General features: G+C 44.9%; 2 pseudogenes; one reads left to right on the top strand and one right to left on the bottom strand.

Annotated features, from left to right (window-relative positions):
- Positions 1-383: 383 nt before the first annotated feature.
- LOC143440585 (sperm motility kinase X pseudogene) lies at positions 384-1493 on the top strand (annotated as a pseudogene).
- A 382-nt stretch (positions 1494-1875) lies between these two features.
- LOC143440584 (sepiapterin reductase-like) lies at positions 1876-3145 on the bottom strand (annotated as a pseudogene).
- Between the last annotated feature and the right edge of the window lie 5482 nt (positions 3146-8627).

The following is an 8627-nucleotide window of genomic DNA, read 5'->3' as shown; positions in this document are numbered from 1 at the left end:
GACACTGTGGGTTTTGGAGTGTCTATCGTCTTGTCCACTCCTCTAGAACCTGATTTCTTGGTGCATTGGCTCACAGTGTGTGCTGAGACCAGAGGAGAGGATGGTTATCTTTTACAGTGAGCGCCTCTTACTGCCTTTGATCCTTTGTTTTGTTTCTATGTCATAGTTTGTGTCTACTACATTAGAGGGTACTTTGTTCTTCTCTTCCCAAGTATTCAAAGTACTTGACTAGATTGTTTGACATATTTCTGACCTTTTTTTTGTCTTTTGGAGGTAGGAAATTTTAGCTGTAAAAATTCTCTTCGGCCTGATTTTAAATGTTGTTTTTTTGTTTTTTGTTTTTTTTTCTAATTTCTCATTGCAAGTTTGGTTCTAGCCAAATCATGGACGGCCTGATGATGGAGCAGGATCTGAAGGCCTGCTACTCAGTTGAGAACTTCAGCACTAACTATAAGATGCTGGCCACTCTGGGTAAAGGAACCTTTTCAGTGGTGAAACGGGCCTTCCATTTCCCCACGGCTACCATTGTGGCTGTAAAAATTCTGCGAAACACCGAGATGTATGCCTCACACACCTGCAGGGAAGCCAGGATTATGAGATCACTCAGCCATCCTAACATTATCAAGCTGTTTCACGTGGTCCAAAGAAGAGAGACCACCTACCTGGTGATGGAGTATGCCTCAGAGGGAGAGCTATTAGATCGCATCATCCAAGAGGGGTCTTTAGAGGAGAGCGAGACTCGAAGGATGTTTGCCCAGATAGTATGTGCAGTACAGTATTGCCATGACCGTCACATCGTCCATAGAGACATAAAGGCTAGCAACATTTTGATCGACTGCAGGGGAAATACCAAGCTGTGTGATTTTGGCCTGGCTGCTAAAGTGATTCCTGGGCAGAAGCTGGCTGGTTTCTGTGGCACACTGCTCTACTGCGCCCCAGAAGTCTTGCAAGCAAAGGAATATGAGGGTCTTCCTGTGGATATCTGGAGTTTAGGGGTCCTCCTGTTCTTCATGGTGTCTGGGAACTTGCCTTTTCCAGAGAGTTCTGCAGATGTGAGGCAACAGATTATTGCCGCTAACTTCAGTATTCCTCCTCACGTTTCCAGTGATATTTTCAATGTCATCGTTGAACTGCTGATGATCGATCCCGGCAGGAGGCCCACCATCCACCAAGTCATGAGACACCCCATGATCAGGGACAGTGAGGCATGTTCACCACCTACTTCCACACAGGTTTTCCCAGGCACCCTGCGTCCTAGCATTGTCAGGACCACGAGAGTCACCGCAAACAAGCCTGACAGGCGTATGTCCTCCTGCAGTCCTCAAGAGGAGCTTTGTGGGTCCCTGCAGGGAGCTGAGAGTGTAAGCCTCACAGGCTCCTCCTCTGGGGAAACCTTGCAGAAAGAGACTCTCATGGAGGAAAAGAATCTTACCAAGGAAGAGACCATCAAACAGGAAGAGGGCATCATTCAGAAAGTCGCCACTGTTCAGTAAGAGCTCATTATTGATGGCCAGCCTTAAGGATGCAGGCTGAGTTTCCCCTGGTACCTGGTCACACCATAGGAAGGGGATGAGGAAGACATGAACTGTCTCTGAAACTTGTGCTGCTGCCTGCTGCCATCAAAGAGAAGATGTTTTCTTTTTATTTATTTTTTTTTTATCATTTTTATGTGTATGGATGTTTTATCCCACCTGTTAATCAGGAAACTCCTAAGGCCGTGTAGCTCCGCTCCTGACTGCCTCAACTTCTGGGAGTCTGTAATTTTCTTGCAAAGTGAGGAGTCATGACCAGAGGGAGAGGTACTATAGTCTTTGTTTCTTTAATAAAAACATAGATCAGACTCTCTTCCTTGCCCAGCCTCCAGAAAGGTACCAGCTAGGTCTCGGACAGCAATATCATTACCAGCCACCTACCCTTGGCATGGCTTAGCACTCTCATGGTGGGTTTCTCAACAGGCACAACATCAGTATTCTCTGCCAATACAGGCCCCAGCCCCTGAAGAGCTGAAGGGCACACAGAGATGAGATGGTAACGACAATCTAGCTGAGGCCAGGGCTATCCAGGGAGGCATTACGGGGTGACAGAGGTCAAGCAGAGCATGGAGGTCAGGTTCAGAGCCCAGTAGTTGTTCACCTCAGTTAGGTCCTTCATATTCAGGAAGCTTTTGGAAACATCTCCATTAGTGCATGAAAAACAAAACCAAACCAACAAACAATAAACAAGGTGGAAAAAAATGGGAAAGCAGAAAGGTATGCTCTTCTCCCTTCTATCCCCCTTCCCCCTCCCATCCCCCTCCCACAGGCCCTCTCCATAGCCATTGGCCATAGCTCTGCAGACACCCCTAATGCAAGCTAAGAATACAGCTGAATGTTCTTTCAAAAGCAGAGGGATTTGTTCAAGTTGTCTACACACACACACACACACACACACACACACACACACACACAGAGGTACAGATCAGGGCATGTTAGACAACCACATTAGGCTAAGCTTGCAGTGACACTGCTCCATCCTCTCTCCTCTTGAACTTTGGACTTTTGGGGACTGGCCCTCTACCTACCCAAAGGGCAATGAAGTTAGAGCTCACAGTCCTGGTCTGGACAGGAGTCTCACCTGCAGTTTTGATGAACAGCAGGCATTGCAGCAGCTCAGTCTTAGGCAGCTCATACCTAGGGCACAGTAACTGCTGCCCAGCAGCCTCAGAGCCCAGACTGGGTGGCTGCCAACATCACTGGCCAAGCATCAGGCTGCTGCTTGGCCAGCTCTTCCTTCAGTTGCTGTAGCTCTGAGTCACTGCATTTAGGAGAAGCACCGAACCTGGAGAGAGCAACCAGGCCAGCTGTGGGGCCAGGGCTTTCCCCAAGCCCCAGGAGGCACCTTTCAGCACACATACAGGGTAGCCTGACCTGACCTACTTCCTTCCAGGCCTGGAACTCAACCACAAAAGCATCTACTTAACCAGCAGGGGGCAGGGCCTAGCCTTGGCTCTGGAGAGAGGAAATTCATACCAGCATCCACTAAGGTTTGGGTAAAAAAGGTGACCAATAGCCAGGAAGGTGTGGCTCAGCAGGACATCCCAGTTCCCCAGAGCTTCCAGGTTCCTCTTGGGCAGCTTGCACAAGATCAGTACCTTTCTAGGACACATGTTCCCAATTTCCACCCTGTTCCAGAATCAGTTTCCTCCTCCAGGGTTGATTTATCTTCAGCCGTAGAGGACATCACAGGAAGTGACCAGTGACAGCCTTGGATGAAGTCCCTGCTTGTGTAGAGCTGTGGTCCCTTGTGCTCTGATTAACCGCAGCCTTCTTTGGAAGAGCATAGCGACTCCCCAGAGATGCTAGGCAGACAGAACAAATGAAGAGGACACCCAGGAAGAGAAAGGCTGCACATCACAACTCTCTCATAAATGAGACCCATCTTGAGTGAAAACACACCTTGATTCCCTGGGACCCGTGACAGCAACCTTATCCTGTAACTTGTGTCATGAATCTTAGAAACCACTTTATAATCTCAAACAGACAGGGAGGAATGCCCAGACCTCTGGAGCTGTTGGAGGATAAGGAGTGTAAGACATAGGTTGCTCTGCTCCACTAGGGTCCATTGGAATTACAGTCAAGCAGGCTAGGGGTTAGCCCCTCTGTGTTTCAGAAAGTTACAAGTGGTAGGCCTAGTCACTTAGCTGGGTCAGAAGGGACCACTCTCAAGTCCCATTTTCTTTTTACTGGCTGAGGCTTTTGTCCTAGGCCAATGAGATAGGGGATTTAAATGCGAGTCCTATAGGCCTATAGGAGAAGAGAACTGGAATTTCTCTAAAAACCACCGCCAAATTGTGCCAAATCAGCGCCTTAGCCATTCATGTCTTTTCTGTGTGCCAGGGTTCCCTTTCTGCAGATTTGTATATTTAAAACTACTTACTTGTCAGCAGTCTCTTTAATTCATTACCTTATTTCCAAAAGTAGTTAAAGGACCTTCAACAGACATAGTGAGTTCAAGGTCAGCTGTTGTATATGAGATCCTGTCTCAAGATAAAGTACAGAAAAAAAGGGTGGAGGTGGAGAGATAGCCCAGTCAGTGACAGGCTTGCCTTGCTGAGTTTGAACCCAGACCACACATTGAAAATGCTAGGTGTGCAGCTGAGGAGTGCACATGGAGGGATCCATGGCTCCAGCTATGTATGTAGCCTTATCTGGCATCAATGGGAGGAGAGGCCCTTGGTCCTGTGGAAGTTTGATGACCCAATGTAAGGGGATGCTAGATTGGTGAGGCAGGAGTGGGTGAGTGGGTGGTGTGTGAGCATTCATAGAGGCAAGGGGGAGGGGGGATGGGATGGGGGATTTGCGGAGGGGAATCTAGTAAGGAAAATATCTTTTGAAATGTAAATGAATAAAATTATTAATAAAAAAGAAAAGAGAATGGTAGATGTGGTTAGGCAGTGTGGTCTTAATCCTAGACTGAGGAGGCAGAGGCAGGTTGATTTCTGTGAGATCCAGGCCAGCCAGCCTGGCTTACAAAGCTAGTTCCAGGACATCCAGGGCCACACAGGGAAACCGTGTCTTAGCTAGGCAGCAGTGAAGCCTTTAATTCCAGCACTCAGGATGTGGAGGCAGGTGACTCTCTTGAGTTTGTGGCCAGTCAGGTTTACAGAGTGACTTCCAGAACAGCCAGAACCCTGTCTCAAAAAAAAAAAAAAAAAAAAAAAAAACCAAACAACACAAAACAAAACAAAAAAAACCCCCAACCTTTTAACGGAAGACATGCAAAAATAACTATACACATTGTCCTCTGGCCTCCACCCCCTAAGACCCTCTAACACACCCAGTTACCCAGGAATACATTAACATACTGAGAAAGAAAACCAGGAAAAGGAAAGTTTCTTAAACAAAAGTAAGCATAGAGAATCTTGTTTGCACCATCTCTTTTTTTAAAAAAAGTATTGCATGTATGTGAGTACACTGTGGTTCTCTTCAGACACAGCAGAAGAGGGCAGTGGATCCCACTATGGATGGTTGTGAGCCACCACGTGGTGGCTGGGAATTGAACTCAGGACCTCTGAAAGAGCAGTAACTGCTGTTAACCACTGAACCATCTTTCTAGCCTCTCTCTCTCTCTCTCTCTCTCTCTCTCTCTCTCTCTCTTTAAGGCTCTTTGAACATCTTGTTTGTTTGTTTGTTTATTTATTTATATATTTTTATGTGTATGGGTGTTTTTCTGCATGTATGTCTCTGTACTGCATGTGTGCAATGCACAGTGGAGGCCAGAAGAACACCTTAGCCTCCCTAGGGACTGAAGATACAGACAGTTGTGAGCTACTATGTGGGTCATGTGGGTCTTGAACCTCAGTCCCCTGGAAGAGCAGCCAGCTGCTCTTAACTGCTCCCATGTCTCTCTGGCCCCCTGAATACATCTTTTGAATAATGAAGTGGTAGATCTTTTTTTTTTTTTTTTTTTTTTTTTTTTTTTTTTTTTTGAGACAGGGTTTCTCTGTATAGCCTTGGCTAACCTGGAACTCACTCTGTAGACCAGGCTGGCCTTGAACTCAGAAATCCACCTGCCTCTGCCTCCCAAGTGCTGGGATTAAAGGCGTGTGCCAGAAGTGGTAGATCTTAGTAATGCTGCTTGAAATTCCAGTAGTTAGGAATCTGAGGCAGGAGAATCAGCTTCACCATAAGATCATGTAGCTAGCCTCAGTTAAGTTCCAGGATAGCCTGAGCTACATTAACCTCTCCTCAAAGCAAACCCCTCGAAATCCTATACAGGGCTGTTAAGTCTATGCCTACAGGATGTAAGAGCTTTTTTTCTTTTCTTTTTTCTTCTGTTTTTTTTTTTTTTTTTTTTTTTTTTTTTTTTTTTTTGAGTCAGGGTTTCTCTGTGTAGGCTGGCTATCCTGGAACTACTCTGTAGACCAGGTCAGCTTCAAACTTGGAGAGTTTACTGCCTCTGCCTCTAGTGTGCTGGGATTAAAGGGATTAAAGGCATGCACCACTGTAAAGTCCATGTCAGTGGAAAATTACACCCTGACCCCCTGCCTCCCCAGAAGGGTGAGGCCACAAGGTCTGAAGAAAAACCACAGGATCCCTCCCTTTCCAAAAAGGGTGAAGACACACAGTTCCAAGAAAAACCACTGATTATCAGACGTATGGAGCCGTCTGACAGCAGGCAGCTCCCCGTTAGAGGGTTCCCCAAAGCCCACCAATGCCAACTGACCAGTTTATTGCTAAAACACCTGCCTTGTTCAAACTGTATATAGGCTTCTGCCTGAGTGCATTCACTGCCAATTCTTCTCCTGCGTGAGCAAGTGGCCCCAATGCATTGGACTAATAAAATCTTCTTGTAAATGCATCGATTGCCTTCCTCAAGCTTTCTTTGTGGGGTCCTGGTAGTGCAGCTTTAGGGCTTCTCATGGCTGAAAGCAGTGTTTGTTAACATTTATTTTTGGAGTTGTAGTGACGGCTCAGCCTTTAAGAGAACTGACTGTTCTTCAGATTTTGTTCCCAGCTCCCAGAGGTGGCTGTAACTGCAGTTCCAGGGGATTCCACAAACTTTTCTGTCCTCTACAATCACAATGTTGCATGCAGGTGACCAATCATTCACATAAAATAAATACAAATTTGATTTTTTTTTGTTTTTTGTTTTTTTGAGACAGGGTTTCTCTGTATAATCCTGGCTGTCCTGGAACTCACTCTGTAGACCAGGCTGGCCTTGAACTCAGAAATCTGCTTGCCTTTGCCTCCCAAGCGCTGGGATTAAAGGCGTGTGCCACCACCACCCGGCATAAATACAAATTTAAATTTTAAATTAAAGGTTTTTAAATTTAAAAAATATAAACTTATTTTTGTGTGTGGATCGTATCTCTGTGTGTGTGTGTTTATGTGTACCACAAGTGTCTGGTATCTAAGGAGGTAAGTAAAGAGGTCTGATCCCCTAGAATTGGAGTTGCAGATAGTCATGAGTTGTCATTTGGATGCTGTAATTGAACTAGGGTCTTCTAGAAGAACAAACACCCAGTGATCTTAACTGATAAGCTATCTCTCCAGGCATTTAAGGAATTAAAAAAACTCCACATGGCTTCCACACACAGACAAGCCTAAGACCTGCTGGCTTAGCAATGGGCAGTATCAAATTAAAAGCTCAAAGAACAATTGCAGAGAATTGACAAAGTGTAAAATCTGTGTTTGGGTTAGTCTTTGTCAACCTAATATCAGCAAGAGTCCCATGAGAAGAGGAAACCTCACGTGAGGAATTATCTCCATCAGGGCGGCCTGTGGGCAAGTGTCTGAGGCAATTGCTTGATTGATGTGGGAGGATGAAACCCATTGTGCCTGGAGTCACTTCTGAGTGGGTGGTCTTGGGGAAGATGGTTAAATTTATTTATAAATAAAAGATTGGGATTTGGTCTGTAGAGATGAGCTGTCTGGGTCTCTTCAGAAAGCTGTGTCAGCAGAACACAAGGCTGTCAGCTTGTACCACATAAGTGACTTCAAGTCATTCTTTTTGTTTCTTGCAAATACCACTTCCTCAGAACCACCCTCCAAGCCGAGGCAGGTCCTTGGCAACCAGAGGCAGGCTGCCACCAGGGAAATTGGTCTAAAGTTCTCTTTCTTTGTTGGGTCTTTGTGTGATTTAGGTATAAGCAGAATTGTTGCTTCATAGAACAAATTGGGTAGTGTTCCTCTGTTTCTATTTAGTGGAATAGTTTATAGAGAATTGGTATTAGGTATTCTTGGAAGGTCTGATAGAATTCTGCACTAAAACCATCTGGTCCTGGGCTTTTTTGGTAGGGAGATTTTTAATGACTCTTGCTATTTCTTTAGGGGTTGTGGGACTGTTTAGATGGTTTATCTGATCCTGATTTAACTTTGGTACCTGGTATCTGTCTAGGAAATCGTCCATTTCATCCAGATTTTCCAGTTTTGTTGAGTATAGGCCTTTGTAGTAGGCTCTGATGATTTTTTTGAATTTCCTCAGTTTCTATTGTTATGTCTCCCATTTCAGTTCTGATTTTATTAATTTGGATACTGTCTCTGTGCCCTCTGGTTAGTCTGGCTAAGGGCTTATCCTTCGTTGATATTTGCAAAGAACCAGCTCCTAGTTATATTGATTCTTTGTATAGTGCTTTTTGTTTCTACTTGGTTGATTTCAGCCCCGAGTTTGATTATTTCCTGCCATCTACTCCTCTTGGGTGTATTTGCTTCTTTTTGTTCTAGAGCTTTCTGGTGTGCTGTCAAGCTGCTAGTGTATGCTCTCTCCAGTATTTTTGGAGGCTCTCAGAGGTAGTATGAGTTTTCCTCTTAGCACTGCATTCCTTGGGTCCCATAAGTTTTGGTATGTTGTGCCTTCATTTTCATTAAATTCTAAAAAGTCTTTAATTTCTTCTTTTTGTTTTCTTCCTTGACCAAGTTATCATTGAGTAGAGCATTGTTCAGCTTCCATGTGTGTGCCAGCTTTCTCTTGTTTTTGTTTTTATTGAAGACCAGCCTTAGTCCATGGTGATCTGATAGGATGTATGGAATTATTTTAATCTTCTTGTACCTGTTGAAGCCTGTTTTGTGACAGATTATATGGTCAGTTTTGGAGAAGGTACCATGAGGTGCTGAGAAGAAGGTATATTCTTTTGTTTTAGGATGAAA

The sequence above is a fragment of the Arvicanthis niloticus genome, chromosome 30, assembly GCF_011762505.2.
Source record: "Arvicanthis niloticus isolate mArvNil1 chromosome 30, mArvNil1.pat.X, whole genome shotgun sequence".
NCBI lineage: Eukaryota > Metazoa > Chordata > Mammalia > Rodentia > Muridae > Arvicanthis > Arvicanthis niloticus.
This window is presented reverse-complemented; position numbering and strand designations above follow the sequence as displayed.